This window comes from Myotis daubentonii, chromosome 13 (assembly GCF_963259705.1).
Source record: "Myotis daubentonii chromosome 13, mMyoDau2.1, whole genome shotgun sequence".
NCBI classification, from domain to species: domain Eukaryota; kingdom Metazoa; phylum Chordata; class Mammalia; order Chiroptera; family Vespertilionidae; genus Myotis; species Myotis daubentonii.
Window position 1 is genome coordinate 33,734,584 of NC_081852.1, and position 14,715 is coordinate 33,749,298.

A 14,715-nucleotide genomic window follows, 5' to 3' on the forward strand; every position below is an offset into this window, starting at 1 on the left:
CTTTTGCTCTATGCTGTGTTCAATAGGGTGTTTTTGTTTTTGTTTTGTTTTTTAACACTTTCAGCTTTTGCTGTAGCAATATGCTTTTCCTTCTTTATGTTGCATTTTCACTGTTATTCAGTTCTAAATATAGCATGGTTTCCATTGTAATTTTTCTTTTGCTATAATTATATGCAAGTGTCTATTGAAGTTTACAAACATAATACTATCTGATTTTCTTTTCTTAATGCTTTGTAACCATCTTGCACTTATACCAGATAGGTTTAGGATTACATGATAGAATATACCAGGATTATCTATATGCCCCACTTTATAAACCCTATCTTAGATTTTAAGGCTGGCTTTATTTACTGCACTATCAAATTATTTTAATTCCAAATCTATATTCTATAAGGATCTATATTGTGTTTACTTAATAATATTCTTTGAGTGACCATTAAATTATCAAAAAATGGTCCCCTCTTCCTCAAAATATTTCTTCCCTCTCAAGTCTATCTATTGTCAGTAAAAATCATTCCAAGTTTATAGGGCATACTCAAAAATATTTTTCAATAATTTCCAAGAAAAATATCCTGTATTTTTAGTTGATTTTGTAATTTTCTGTAGGGATCAGTAATATAATTGTATGGATATGAGGATTTGTCGTAAAATATTCAAAAATTCTATTCACCTCTTTCATCTATGTATAATATTTTAAAAATAAAAAAGTTATATTTTAAAATATTTTTCCAATAACTACTTATCCATTAATTTTACTTTAGGAATATATTATTCACTTCAAATTACTGTAGCTGATAAAAATAATTTTAATTTCAATATCATATGCCACAATATTAATTTAGACCAAAAATAGCTGTATATATACAGTTATTAAAAACTATTTTCCCACTGTTGTTGAAACAGTGAGGGCCCTGAATGATTTGATAACTATATAATTAATCAAATAATAGGCTACTTAACTGCATCTGAGTGAGCTATAAATAGAAAATATATCTGCAGATAGCTATAAACAAAATTAATGCTATAAAGACCAGCAGGCATGGTTTTACATGATAACCCACATTTCTTTGCTACTTGGTAGGAGATCTGCTTGCAGGTTTTCTTTTTTACACGGGAATGAGAATGGTACAGTCTGGCTGTAAGGATGATCATCAGTTACATGGTGGGCAATTCCAAGAGCAAAGGATTCTGTTTTCTGTGGCTGTGCCCCCGGAATATTCTAAAACAAAGATTAAGTTTTCTAAATAAATAAAAATAACCCACCACTATATGCATATGATGTAAGAGCCCATAGTTACTAGGATAATCTTTTCATTTTATTTATTTTTTATATACTTCCTCTATGGTTAAGTGGGTTAAGAAAAGGAATAGATAAATAATAATTGCTAAGTCCAATACTTGACTAAAAATAAAATATTGCATCCATGGAGAAACATACAATGCTTGTGATGCAGAGAAGGGAATGTGATGATATCTGATATGAATATGTAAGAATATTGTGTGTTAATATGAATGAAAAATGAATCATTTAAAATTTTATGGTAACTACAATGGCATATCGTACCTGTAGTTCTAAGACTGTGGTTCGAATTCAAATAAGTTATCTGTCTATTCTCTTCTCAGTTCCCAACTTTTTTAAAAAAAAAACTAGGTGTTTGCATAGAATTTATAAATCATTTCAACCATTTATTTTCTCTATAATGTGATGGATATATATATATATATATATATATATATATATATATGTAATAATTTAGAACCAAATATAAAAACCAGCCAATTCATCTACTATTGAGATTGTGAATATTTGGAACCAAAAAATGTGTAATAGAATATCCATGTAAAGAAGATAGGTTTAAAGTAGGTTACATTGTCATTCGTAACTAATGTCTAATTGGTGTTCCTTTTAGGGTAATATGGTAAATTTTAAGGATCAGTGGAAAAGTATGTATATACAACTTGACTATTCTGCTGTTTTGAAAAGACTGAAGACTATGACATTAAATGCTAGGCAAGGACATTTATGCATCCAAAGGCAATGCTAGAGAAAAAGAAAGTTTTCCAGGATGCCCTTTACCTCTTTACTTCTTTTTCCATAACATCCTAATGTTTGTTTATATTTTGTTTGTCATTTTCTTACTTCAACCATAATTTTTAAAAATACGTTTTTATTGATTATTAGAGAGAGAGGAAGGGAAAAGTAGCGAGAGATAGAAACATCGATGAGAAACACCCCTGTTGGAGTTCTAGCCCACAACCCAGGCATGTGCCCTGACCAGGAATCGAACTGGGGACTTCCTGGTTCCTGGGTCCAAGTTCAATGCTGAGCCACACCAGACAGGGCATAATTTTAAAAAAAAAAAATTTAACTTTTTTTTTAATGCAGGGCCTACTTTGTTTATTACTATTGTAGCTCAAATATCTAAAAAGGATTTTGGCACTAAGTAGTCACTAGGTAATTCTTTATTGAGTTAATAATTATTAGGGGGAAAGAAGAGGCCAAAGTCAAATCCTTTACAATATTTGTTTTTTTTTCAAAGTGATAGAATGTGATTGATGATGATGATGATGATGATGAGGTATCACATAAATTAGAATCATTGTGAAAGAATCAAATTGCTACAATTCTTATTATACTATATAGTGAGAGGTCCTTTAAATATCAAACCAACAACAATGAAGATATTCTGATTGAAGTTTTGGGAGCTTCACTCCCACCCCCACATGGATCCCCACCCTTTTCTAAAGAATTCCTAAGACTAGTCAAAAAATATTCACACAATTCCCGAAGCGTTTTGTTTGTTTGTTCGTTTGTTTTGGCTTCATGTTTTTTTTATTAAGATATCAAGAATAATGACTCTCAAAATTCTGAATGTGTTCATTTATTCAGTAGACAATCACCAGACACCTACTATGTTTTAAACAATGTGCGATTGCTGTAGGTGGCACAAATATAGAAATAAGACTAACTCCCCTCCCTTAAAGGAATAGCTATCTAGGAAGGAATGTAAGACCAAAGATAAATGACTATCTAATAAGCCAGGTTTCTTTATTACCACGCACTACCATGTGCTAAAAGAAACCAGAGATAGAAATTACTTTTCTAAGATAAGACATGTAATAAGTTATGTCAACTGTCATATTTTAAAAGTACAGGTTAATCATGGGCATAATAATAAGAATTCTTATTTATATATTTATTATGTATATGATTTAAATTATCTATAGTACATTTTGAATTTTTAAAATATTTCTGGACTTTTGTCAATAAGACCCAGAAATAGTTGATTGTAGGTTTCTTATTTCTAAAAGAGAGAAATTCAACATCGATACAGAACATCACCGTTAAGAGGAAAGAATACTGAAGAAATTGCAGTAGACTGCTCTTGTATAGGAAACATGAAATGTCAAAGAGGAAATTTTTATAGTTCTTTAATCACAATTATCAAATTGTAACAAATGGAAGTTTCTATTGAATTTTACTTTTGCCTGAATTGTACATGAGATTATACCTGCATACTAAGTGAAAAGCCTTATTTCATAATGTGTTTCATTTGGCTTTCCTAAGAGCTATTCTATTGGAGAAGTTGTCAGATATAGAAAAACCAATTTAATAAACATCACGATCAGATGCCTATGCAATTCTTTTCAGCCTTTTGAAAATATTTCAGTGCCTAGAATATCATTGCTAAAATAAAGTGTTCTGCTTCCCTTTTCACTCTGATTCATTAAATTATATTTATTGTTCTTTACAAAGTTGTTTTGACACACCTCACTAACTATCAATTTGAGGAAAAGGTCAGTTGCTTTGTTCAGTAAGAAAACACTTGCTTTTTAATAATAGTGTTTCTTAAAAACACATACTGGCTTGTTTTCTTTCAGGTTCTCATTTATCTTCATTTGTTCACCTTCACAGAAAGCTGAACATATGCTACCTAACAACAACTTGAACTAATTAAATTTTCTTCTTTTACATACTTCAAATTAAGTTTTCAGTTGCTCACTTTACTATGATTATGATATTGAGAAATATGGCTATACTGGCTAGTATAAGAACAATTGCTGAGTTATTCAGATTTAATGCAAGGTATGTTCTAAGAATCTATGGCAATGAAGTGTCATGTCCTAGATTGGATCAAAGCAAATAGGAGATGAAAGTGTCAGATTCAAGCCAAGTAAGATATGCTCTTAAAGTAAGTTATAGACATTTTTCAACTGATACTTTTTGGGAAATCTTATTAATCAAAGAATAGCTTAAATCAGTGATGATTTCCTTGACCACACGACAAAATTAGTGGTGTTTTTAACTCTTCCAGTCAACATACATTTGTGATGGGAAGTTTAGACATGTGTGAAATATTTCTCTTGTGTCCTAGATCCATCCCAGTGATTAGTATGCTAGGCTCCAAAAAATGATTATTCAGTTAGTAAATCAGTAACTAAGTTAGTAGACTGAAATATCTCTCTTTAATACAAACTCCTATAGAGATATACACTCTCTATGTAGTGCAACCTGGGAAGCCATGGGAGGCCTCCATCAGCTAAATCACTATGTGATATCTTGAACTTTCGGTGAAAAATGAGCATTTATTGTAATGGGCCACAAAAATTAGGTATTTATCTTTTAAGCAGAGAAAATTACTTTGACTAACACAGGATGTGTATCTATCTATCTATCTATCTATCTATCTATCTATCTATCTATCTATCTATCTACCTAAGTGACCACTCAATCATTCAACCACTTGACCGGTACCTATGGTGTGCACTGACCACCAGGGGGCAGACACTCAAAGCACAGGAATGGAGACATGGAACTGATGAATCTCAGAAGGAAGAGGAGAGCAGGGATGGTGGGAAGAGATTAACCAAAGATCTTATATGCATACTAGAGGCCAGGTGCACCGATTCTTGCACCGGTGGCATCCCTTGGCCTGGCCTGAGCCCTCTCACAATCTAGCACCCATCGGGAGATGTTGGACTACCGGTTTCGTCCTGATCCCCGCAGGCAAGGCCAAGGAACCCCACGTGCACCAGGCCTCTAGTTAGATTTATAAGCAAGAAAGAAAAAATTATAGCAATGATGCTTAATTCCCATACCTCATCTACCTCCTTTGATTTTTCACTGGACTGGCAGCATTGAAAGACATAAATCAGTGGTCATCCTGGCTTGTGACTCAGATGAGTAGAATTTGTTCTGAACATCTAGCATCCTGCAAAGATTAATATAGAAACTGTTCTCTGACTAGCATCCAACATTCTGAGAGGATTAGTGTCATGCTAAAGACAACAATAAAAAATGCATAAAGCCATAGCTGGTTTTGTTCAGTGGATAGAGCACCAGCCTGTGGACTAAGGGGTCCTGGGTTGGATTCTAGTCACAGGCACAGGCCTGGGGTTGTGGGCTCAACCCCCAGTAGGGAGTGTTCAGGAGGCAACCAATCAATGATCCTCTCTCATCACTGATGTTTCTATCTCTCTCTCTCCCTCCCTTCCTCTCTGAAATCAATAAAAATATTTAAGAAAACAAAAATGCATAAAGATCCCAATCTGTTTCTAGGGCCTACTATGCAAAATAGATACCACCTTTTTGGCTAATCTCTTCACCTTCTTTGTAATAGATATTTGCTATTGATTTTTATTCATTGGGTATAGATAAGCTTTCACAGATATGTAGTGATTCACATTTCATTCTAATTTTTTTCTTTATAATTTTACTTAAATGGTTTCCAAATATTTTGTAGATTTTTTGTATCTAAAAGTCTAAGGCCATTAACATAGTCAAAATTCAGATAGAAAGAATGCTCATAAAGTAACTGCTTACATATTACAAAGGTTAACTGTCAAAACCAATAACAGTCATCATTATAAACAATGAAACCAAAAGCCATTGAAAACATAGAGCATAAAAATCAACACAGAAATACACATTAAAACCATATTAAGACAGTTTTGAAAGTTCAAATATATTTAATAAATTTTAAGAAAGTAAACATAGAATAAAGAGGCAAATTTTGGCAATGATATGACGGTATATCTGAATATCCAAAAATCCTATTAAATTAATAAAAAGAATACATTTAATAAGAATAACCTTGCATTAGTAACCCTCAGCTACATACAAATCAAACATTTTAAAGAATAGTTAATGGGTTTCCAAGGAATGGACATGTGTATAAATCATAATGGTGACAAATCTATAATAACTTTTTTAATTTAAATTTATTTTATTACTAAGAAGATTGAACATTTATCTTTCTTAAAATTTCTTTATTGATTAATTGATTAAGGTATTATTATGTGTCTTTATCCCCCCATAACCCCCCAACCCTATAATACTTTTAACAGGGAAAATTAATCTGATATATGGTAACCTGGTATTTATTGTATTATGAAATATTATTTATCCTTCAGTATTTGTTTAAAATCTTATTGTGAATTTATTTTACCTGCAAATATCATTGCTGTCATGTAAGTAATGATCCTTCAAATAAATCGAAGTACCTGGTTCCTGTGTTTCCCACGGCTGTCCTTGCTTCTTTTGGCATAAATTTAGCAGCCATGCTCCTGACACTATCACAGAAATGCAATCTTCAGCTTTACAATTCTGAGGAAAAAATTTATTTTAGTCTAGATTAGGTTGTATTTATATTTCTTACAGAATAATCATCATTTTCATTTCTTTGATCTCTTTCTAGAAAGGACCAAACATTATTTGTGATTGCTTCTTGCCCCTTGACCCAGGTATTTCTGAAAGTGCTACACGAATGGAACTTAGAGGATGAGTTTCTATGTCCTACAGCTTCCTCTAGGTCTCAGGAAACACCAGAGAGGAATCACTCTATAGCAATGTCCTTGTCCATTCCACCTTGGCTCATTTCAGTGGCCCACCATATTAATGCAAAGTTATAAGAATTATAATTAAAAATTCTGAACTTTACTCAAATTACTCCATGTTACTCTCCCTCTAGTTGCTTCTTATCTCTTTTATTATCCCCTCTCTGTCTCCATCTCAGTTAGCGTGATGTAATTACTTTCCTGATCTGCACAGTTGGAATTGGTTATTCACTTCGCCCTTACGTTGATGTGACTCTCCTGTACTATCCATGATAATTCCTTCCCATCTTTATGCTGCCACAACAAACAAAATGCATTCTGATTTGGAACACATTCAGAGCCCTCAGGACACAGCTCTAGCTAAACTGGAAGTGACTTCTGACAGGGCAAGGAGAGGAACACAGTGCATTGGCAAGAGGACCAGTGTTGAAAGTAATATTCTTTCCAAAGCTGTGGCCTGTTTAGTCAGGCCTATTATATGAAGTGCAATTTGTCATGTTTTAAAAGTGAATCTTTTAGCCTCCCTGCAACATTCCATATGGCGAAGGTTACTTTTAATGTGATTCTAGGTCACTGTCTTCTCAAATGCAGAAGTTCTATCATTATTCAAGAAGCTTTCTATAATGTAAACATTATGTAAGATTTAAAGTGAACAAGAAAATTTTAAAGGATATATGACAAAAAAGCAAAGTGTTATTTTAATTTGCTCATATTAGAGAGCACACTTTTTTTATTTCAAGCAAAATTAAGGAACACAAATGCTAAATGGAAAATAAAGAGGTTCTTAAATGTTTTATATCAGGATTTTGTCATGCATGGTATAGCGTTAAAATAGAGTTTCATAGTATTATTTTCCAGGTAAGACGTTTGGGTAAATATGGCTATAAAAGTATTGAAAAATGTTTTCCCTTTTGTATTGTGGGACTTTAGCCAGATGATGTATTATTATTTTATTGTTTATTTATTTTATCAAATTATTCTAGTTTTATTAGGAAATACTAAGTTAAGAAACAAATGTTCAAAATATAAATTTAAGGAGTTATCTGTGTTGTTCACTTTATATGTAAAGGTTGTTTGTATAGAGAGCTCAGAACTTAGCTTCATTGTACTTCTGGCTCTGCAGCTAAACCAGTATTATGATGTAATTCTGCTTAAGCTGTAGCAGTCACTTATACTTAAGGTTAGTTTGGGATTTTTTTCTCAACTGAAATTTTCAATCTACTTGGGTAGAAGAAACAGTACAGTTTCTTCTAGTTTAGTTTCACAGTCCCTCTATTATAAGTGTATTGTTATTATAATAATAGTCACTGTGCTTCTTATAGCTGTGATTTCTTAGTGAATTTCATTCTATAGCCAACATAATGTCTTCCCTTCCTTGGCTGTCCATATTTTCCTACGCTGTCAGCAAAACAAATAAATTCTATTTTCAAACAAGAGCAAGACATCAATCTAATTCACTCTTTGACCTTCAGCTTCCCCTTGGCTATCCAGGATTTGCTGTATCTAAGCAACCTTGTTTCTAGTTTTTCATCACTGACAGAAGTGGCTCTGGAATACTGGGTAAAAATCAGAGCACAGAAAGATGTCCCATAAAAGGAAAAGAATCACCAAGGGACTTTGAATTTACTAACTGACCAATTATCTTTTACATGTAAACCATCTGAGATTGGTTTTGCTGTTGTTTGTTTGTTTGTTTGTTTGTTTTATCGCTGGGCTCTTTTAATACTAAACAGATGCCATCTAATAGGTCAGTTCTGGCCCGGGCCCCATGCACAAGACTATGCATACAGAAGTTATTCCTCAACACGTTCAAATTGAATAGTTGCTCATACAAGCAGGCAAAAATTGTTTTCTTCCATTTGATGTCAGTTTGGCCAGCATGCTGTTTGAAAACAAATGCTCCTGTCATATGATTTATTTTAAATCCGTGGCTAAATATATTTTATGACATCTCACTGTAGCCCCATTGATTTACAAGATTATCCTGAAAGCATATGTAGAGACCCTCCACCCATTTACATGCAAACCAATAAATGTTCTCATTTTAGGAAATAGTCTATGATGCTTTCAGCAACCTAAATACCAACCAATACAATGCATGTTGTAACAGTGGCATGCTCTTTTATTTTTGTCTCTTCATGTGGCCTACTTTTTCACAATTAAAAGTTGTTCACATTTCTAAAAAATAAATAAAAGAGAGTAGTATTTTCACAAGTTCTATCTTCTTTAGGGAGCTTTATCTCACTGCTGGATTTATGCTTTTGATGTAATTTAACCTCTCTCTATAAAATAAAAGGGATAATTCTCTTCACATTATATGGTTCCTGTGAGGCTCATTTGAAATAAAATACACTATGGGCTGTAAAACTTTGCAGAAATGTGAAGTCGTATTCGCATTATTCAGGTCCACAGTTATCACCCAATCCCCTGCCTTCCGTATAACTCTAGTAGGAAGTTAGTGCTACCTAGGATGCACTGTTTTTAATTATTAGCTATCACACATATTAGTTGATCTTGTCTTATAATATATTTTAATCTCCCTGGCAAGGGAAAGCTTGTCTTTTACAGTCCAGAGAGAAATCAGTCCATCAGATATATGTTATATCACGGTCTATCTACCAGAATGAGAGAGAGAAAGACTTTTATTACAAGACAATTTAAGACTTTTATTGCAAGACATTTTTTTTTTGTGTGTGGAGCTAGTGAAATAGAGATTGCCATCATATACCTCCAGGAAACTTACATTTTAGTTTACAGAGACCAAAACTTACACTTTATCTGTCTTGTTTAAGAAGGTGGAGAAAGAAATAAAGGTCCGAAGTAGGAAGGGTTGTCAGAAATTATAGATTAGATGGTATGAGATCCGCATAAATCATTATTGTATATAAATTATCAATGAGATAATTTCAGACATCAGACGTTTTCTAAAGAGCATGACATGTAGTGAATAATATGAACTCATGAATGTGACTAAATAAAGGAGTTTTATTATGTCGAGGAGTCAGGGAAGGCTTCTCTGAGGAAGAGGCTTTTGAGTTGGGACCTGCATTATGAGATAGAAGGCTAAAGAAATAACAAGTGCAAAAACCCCAGAAATAGAAACATTTTCCATATTTTATTAAGAAAAAAAATATCATGTAGAAAACTCCTATTTAACGTACTGCTTTAGGGACTTTTTAGTCTCAGTGCTCTACTTCCTTGTAATTTAATGGATGATTGAGTGGCAGTAATTCTCCCGGTTTTATATGCAGTACTTAGATTAATTATATCTGTCAGGGTCCAGTGAGAGAAAGAGCACATGCCACATAGTGAGGTGAAAATAATTTAATATAGGGAGCTAGCTTAGTTACAAACGGGTTGGGAGTGGGAGAGAGGATGAGGGAACAACATCAGGAAGCCTCGAATGTGAATCATTCCCCCTCCGTGTTCAGCCATGAACTATCCGTTGCATATCTGTCCGTGCTAATATACTGAGGCAGTCACAGAAATGAACAAGGCACAGTTCTTGTGCTCAAGGACCTCAGGGTCTAGTATAAGAAATAAAGCATGAATGGCTGACTGGAAATAGGCAATACCGGTTCTCCGTGTATTCAGAGGAAGAAAGGATCCATTCTAGATGCAGATTCAGGGAAAAAATCTCAAAAAGGAGGTGGCATTCGAGCAGATCCTTGAACTATTTGAGGGGAGGTGAACAAAGGAGCAGACTGGGGACTGCAGGTGATTAATAGAGAAGATGAATGCCTTAGTTTGGGTAAAGCAGCATATGAATGGAATTAGTGAGAAATGTGGATGAAAAGCTGTAGCCACATCTTGGAAACACTCTCAATACCAACCTGCAGGATATAGACTTCAGGAATTGGGCCATATGTTAGCAAACTACAGCCCATTGGCCAAGTCTGGACTGATGCCTGTTTTTGGTAGGCCCATGAAAAAAAGAAAAAATATATATATATATATTACAGATAAACATTTGCAATCTATCCTATGATAAAGAACACTAAGGTTGAACCCAAATTAAATGAAATCTTACCTTCCTCATGAAAATAATTCCATTCAGCTGATTGGCAGACCTATATTACAAAAAAGAAAAGGTTCTCTTATTATTATTATTTAATTTGCCACTAAACTATTTTGAAAAGCATAGAAAAAGAAAGCCAGATATGCTAGTGGTCTGGGAATGAGAGACACAGTAGTGGGAGGTACAGTCAGGCAGGAAAACAAGGACCAGAAATAGTGGCCTTGCCCACATAAGGGTGGAAAGTCAAAGGGTTTCAAAAACCAGCCTTTAAAGTCAGATACTGACCTAAACTATACCACTCTGGAGATTTTTGAGAGGTTTTGTAACAATGCCTTTATGAAAATTAAATATATAGAGTCAGGCACAATAAGTGTTATTCTACTTTCCATCTTTTTCCTTCTTTGAATAAGTAGCCGTGTGTTAAATTGATTATGACAAGCTATCTCCAGTATTTTCTAAGTAAAGCTGATCATCTGATTCCTTTTTCAAGTAAATTTAATTGTTTTTAATCCCCTGGTTTTATTTTTTTTTTAAATTAGGTCATTATGAAATAGTTTAAATTCTTTTTCCATTTTAAACTTCATTTTTCACTGTACTTAATTACTCATCTACTTGTTACTGCACTTGTTCACCACTTAACTGAATTCAGATGAAAAATAACATATACATTCAGTTCAGTTGTGGGTCTGTGGATGTCTTTTGAAACCCTCCTACTAGTTTGAATACTTTATTTTGGAAATGTATTTTTGCATATGAACTTAGCAATAGGATTCTGAAAGTGTGCTGCCCAATTATTTATATTTTGAGATTTGGAAATATTTCATCACAAGTGTTGCAATCATGGTTTGCAACCATAAGAATAAAAGGAACACTTAAGGAAGTCCTAAGTTGTGAAAGTTGGCCAGTACAAGTTTAAATGTAATGTAAAGAGTCATAAAAGAGGTAAGGTTATAAAAGAGGTAATATGCATATACTTTTTCCTGTGAGACATTGCCCATCATCTCTGTCTTATTTAAGAAGGTGGAGAAAGAAATAAATGTCCAAAGAAGAAAGGGTTGTAAGAAATAATTAGAAGGGTATGTGATTCACATAAATCGTTATTTATACTAATAATAGAGAGGGATATGCAAATTGTCCAGGACACCATCACGTAACAATGGTTCAGCAGCTGTGTCCCCACCCCCTGCCCAGGCCGCTGTGAGGCCCAGGGTAGGTAGGGTAGGATGCGATAGGATGGGAGCTTGGGTGGCTGGGGGCTGTGGCCAGCCTGCAAACAGCCATCAGCCCCTCACCTATACTGGCCAGGAACCCCAGCGGGACCCCAACCCTGATCCGGGACACCCTTCAGGGCAAACCAGCCAGCCCCCACCCATGCACCAGGCCTATATCCTATATAGTAAAAGGGTAATATGCAAACTGACCCTAACAGCAGAAAGACTGGGAATGACTGGTCACTATGACACACACGGACAACCAGGGGGCAGACGCTCAATGCAGGAGCTGCCCTCTGGTGGTCAGTGTGCTCCCACACGGGGGAGCTCTGCTCAGCCACAAGGCAGGCTGAGGGCTGCCAGTACAGCGGTGGTGGTAGGAGCCTTTCCCGCCTCCTCAGCAGCGCTAATGATGTCTGACTGCAGCTTAGGCCTACTTCCTGCTGGCAAGTGGACATCCCCCAAGGTCTCCCGGGCAGCCAGAGGGATATCTGATTGCCAGCTTAGGCCCAATCCCCTGGGGAGCAGGCCTAAGCCAGCAGGTGGTCATCCCCTGAGGGGTCCCAGACTGTTAGAGGGCACAGGCCTGGCTGAGGGGGCCCCCCCACCCCGAGTGCACAAATTTTTGTGCACCCGGCCTCTAGTAGTTAAATAAAAAGAAGAAACAGAATGTGAGACTGAGGGGTTTTTAAAAGGAGGAGTTAGTGCTGAACCGGTTTGGCTCAGTGGATAGAGCGTCGGCCTGTGGACTCAAGGGTCCCGGGTTTGATTCCGGTCAGGGGCATGTACCTTGGTTGCGGGCACGTCCCCACTGGGGGGCGTGCAGGAGGCAGCTGGTCGATCTCTCTCATTGATGTTTCTGACTTTCTATCCCTCTCCCTTCTTCTCTGTAAAAAATCAATAAAATATATTTTAAAAAAATAAAAAATAAAAGGAGTTAGTAAGAAAATTAAGTACAGGGTAATTTTTTTTAAATGTAGTCGGCATTCCCTGAGGGCTCCTGGACTGTGAAAGGGTGCAGGCTTGGCTGAGGCCCCCATTCCCCTGCACGAATTTTGTGCACCAGGCCTCTAGTTGTATATAAAATTTTCCTGACGTATTTTTCCAAAATTCAGATTATTTAGAGCTATCCAAATGCATTATGATTATATTCGCTTTCTGAGATCTAGCCCAACAACTGCATTTTTGTTTTTACTTTTTAATTTTAAACAAATGCTTCCAATGCAAGTGTTATGGTCAATACAGCGGGAAATAAATGCATTCTATGTGAAAGACAAACTTACCGCTAGCAACAGGGGAGAAAAACTATTACATTGAACTTCTGGAGAAAAATTGAAAAGTTTAGCAGATGTTTCCAAGAGACCCTGGGGGCACGTATCAAGAATGCCACTTGAAAAAAAGATTTATGAAGCATCTATCAGTGCCCTGCAGGCATCAGCATCCAGAGTTATCAAAGGCTCCCCTGTAGTGATTTAAGGTACTAGTCCTACTTCAAGGACAAATAGAAGTCTGAATACAAGCCTGGGTCATACTCCTTTCAAACATGGAAAACAAGTGTTTCAGTTTGTGGTTCCACTAAATGAACCAAGTCTTCCTGGGTCCTTCAGGATGCTAGAGGAATTAAGTGTTGCTAATGGTTTCGTTTTGGGAAATTTTATATTCTGTGATTCAGAAGCTAGCTGTGGGAGTTCAGCACTAAAGTGTGCATGGGAAATAATGCTATAGGCTGTTATTAGACGTGTTCTGGCAAGTGTTTTTACTGTTCAGTGAGGTAGATACAATCCCGCCAAGTCTATCTATCATAAAAAGAGAACCTTTATTTTTTGCTCACCTTATATTTTTAAGAAATTCAGGTGATAGAGTTCTATAAAGCATTAGAACCTTATTGTACTGGTGCATCCTGCTGTGAATTTCCATTTGAGTGTTGTTCTGTAAATTCTCTGTGTGTTAAAAGAAGGCTTGCATAATCTTTACACTTCTTCTCCTCACTGTTTAGGGCATGCAGAATAACTTTGGGGTGAGGCCTAGGTCCTATTGGTTACAAAGGGATGCTTCTTTTTCTTCACCCAACATTCAATAACATGAAAGGAATCAAAAGTTTAAAGTATTTTATGTTCCAAATCAACAACCAATAGGATAAGTTTAGTCTTTTCAATACCTGGGATATAATATGCATGGTGACACTGTTCTTCAAAAATTACTTATAAATAGTCCCCATTTTATTAATTTCATAAGAATACTGGGAGTGTGAGTATAATTACTGCTAGTCTACTTTTCCTAAAGCTGATCCACAAGTGGATTCTGTGTTTAAGAATTTCAACATATCAGACTAAATATAATGGGAAAATGCCATTAACATCTTTTTCTCTAGCTAGTATTATATGGCTATAGGGTCTGCTAAATTAAAAATACATTATTTGATATCTATGAGCCAGGTTAAAAAGTAATGCACTAATAGTTTCTTAAAAAGTCATGAAAAATTCCTTATGCCATTTAATTATTAGCCAAATTTAATGTATACCTATAAATATTTTAATATAAATAAAGATGACAAAATTAGTTAATACATATTTCTAAAAGTTAAATTGTGCATATAAAAATCAAGCTACTAATCACTAATGTTTCTTCATTAGTCCATATTTGTAAGAC

The 14,715-nt window shown here is 35.1% G+C and overlaps 1 protein-coding gene across 2 annotated transcripts in view; it reads left to right on the forward strand.

Annotated features, from left to right (window-relative positions):
* PCDH15 (protocadherin related 15) overlaps positions 1 to 14,715 on the forward strand; it is a 681,342-nt gene that overhangs the window by 358,916 nt on the left and 307,711 nt on the right. The gene's annotated exons all lie outside the window — the stretch shown is intronic.